Source organism: Vicia villosa, linkage group LG6, assembly GCF_029867415.1.
Source record: "Vicia villosa cultivar HV-30 ecotype Madison, WI linkage group LG6, Vvil1.0, whole genome shotgun sequence".
Classification (NCBI taxonomy): Eukaryota; Viridiplantae; Streptophyta; class Magnoliopsida; order Fabales; family Fabaceae; genus Vicia; species Vicia villosa.
Window position 1 is genome coordinate 152,277,811 of NC_081185.1, and position 2,698 is coordinate 152,280,508.

Sequence of the window (2,698 nt, forward strand, 5' to 3'; positions counted from 1 at the left end):
TTGGGGTATTTGAGATTATATGCAAAAAGTTGGATAGTAACCCTATTGTATGGATTCTTTTTTTCATTTGCATAACTAAGATTTCTATAAAAGATCGGGAAAACACTATTCAAGCTCCACTCCAATCACTATAAAAATTGGAATGACATGTTTTTGAAAATTAGGGGGAGAGATGATGCTCCACCTATTTTTTTTAAAAAAGTCCCCAGCAGAGCCGCCAGCTGTAGCAACCTGCCTTAAAATTTAAGTTTAAACGAGTCGCCACCCACTATTTATTTTATGGGCAAGTGAGAAACCCTTATAAAAATAAGAGATTTGGGTAAGTAGGTAATTTAGGCAAAGGGAAGGTGTTAGGCACCCTTTGCCTCCCTTGTATTCAAGGGAACCCATATTTAAAATTAAAAACAAAGGGGTTGGCCAAATATTGGCTAAAAGGGTAAACCCAAAGGTTTTAATAGGGCCATTGTCAGATGGAGACAACAATGACCGAAGGCCAAAAAGAATTTGAACCAAAATGTAAACAATTTAATAGGGTCATTGTAAGATCGAGACAATAATGACGAAAGGCATTTAAACCAAAATGTAGCAACAATAAAATAAAATATGAGAGAAAAGGGAAGACCACATGTATCATCATTGGCCAAAAAAACATTTTTAAAGGGAGGCTTCATATTAAATCATTGGCCAAAATAATGATTTTAAAACAAAAGCAGGCCTCAGATATCGTCATTGACCAAAAAAGTTTTTGATAGCGAAAAGAGCCTCATAACAATCATTGGCCAAAAGTTTTGAAAATAAATGTTTTAGAAAAGGGAGGCCTCATAGGTAATCATTGGCCAAAAGTTTGAGTTGAAAAATTTGAGTATGAAAAAGGGAAAGGGTTTGTCGGTCATTGTCAGTTAATCGACAACGGCATGTTAGGGTTGTTCAAGACAAACCCTCAAAGGGAGAAGAGAAGCGTAGAAAAAAAATTGAAAGCCTAGAGAAAAATATTGAAAAGTGATGTGTGTGTGTGTGTATTTTGAACGTGAAAATGGAAAAGGACCCCTTTTAGGGTTGCCAAAACCGTGAAAATGCCACTCGTGGGATTTGAACCTGTAAATTTTTACTTGCAAAGCTTATTCCTTACCAATTGTGCTATGTTATTTATTTGAAATAAAAAGTCAATTGAAAGTGTATGAAGCATAGGCAAATATTTTCTATTTATTAAAATATAAATAGTTTAAGAATAAACTATTATACCTTTAATAGAAACAAAATCTAAAATATTGCAAATAAACCAAGGAAGTTTATAAAACCAAAGTTTAAAAATAATTTTGAAATTTGAAATTGGACCTTATATTTTATGAATAATAAGCCCAATTAAATATACACTTTTACTTAATGTATACCCCCATTTTATCAATAAAACCTAATGACCTTACATCTTATGGATGCTAAGCCTAAGAGATTGAACTGAAGTATACATCCATTTTATAATATTGATATCACACACACACACACACACACACACACACACACACACACACACACACACACACACACACACACATACATATTTTAAATGATGTGCCAATGAAAGTACATAAGGAGGGACAAGTCTTAGCGGGTCAAATTCGGGGTAGGACACCATTCCTGTGTTTAACCATGCTGCTACTCAGGAATCTGAAGCCCTGAAAATGTATAGAGAACTAGCTGAACAAGTGAAGAACATGCAGGACAAAACTCCACTAGTTTGAGCTCCCTTGAGATGTGTCTTGTACCTGATGTGGTAATTCCACCAAAGTTCAAAGTCCTTGACTTTGAGAATTATAAGGGTTTGAGTTGTCCCGACAATCATTTGAAGATGTTCTGTAGAAAGATGGCGGCTCATGTACGTGATGACAAATTGATGATGCATTGTTGCCAAGATAGCTTAGATGGGACATCTTTGGAATGGTACATGCAACTGGAAAGAAGTCTTGTGCGCTCCTGAGATGAGATAGGGCATCTTTGGTAGATTTTTTTTTAAAATATTAATATTATAAAAAGTATAATATGATATATTTTTAATTACAAAAATTATAAAAGGTATAATGTTATATTTTTATTTTTATTATTTTAATATATATATATATATTAAATTAATAAAATATTCATTTAATATATATTATTTCCTTTATATATATATATATATATAATATTTAAATAGTTCAAATAAATCATTGAGATTCCATAAAAAAAAGTAGATTATTGAGATTATTCTAAAATTTATAAAATAACTTATATTTTTAATAAATTTCTTTTTCTATGATTTATTTATTTACAAAGCACTTTTGTCAAAAAAAATATGGTTCAATCTTTTTACAGTATGTCAAAGTGAATATAAAGTTTAATATAAAATTTTAAAATTTATTACATATATACATACATATTCATATAAAGCATATAAAGAAGGCATTCTCATATATATATATATATATATATATATATATATATATATATATATATATATATATATATATATATATATATATAAAGGAAATAATATATATTAAATGAATATTTTTGTGAGAAACAAAAACTATTATTATTATTAACCGTCAGATTTAATAAAAGTTTAAGATTTAAAAATTTTATATAAAGAATACCTTACTCAATCATTTTCTGATATATTTATTATTTAAAAATTCTATAAAAAGAGATTCTTATAAAAAAT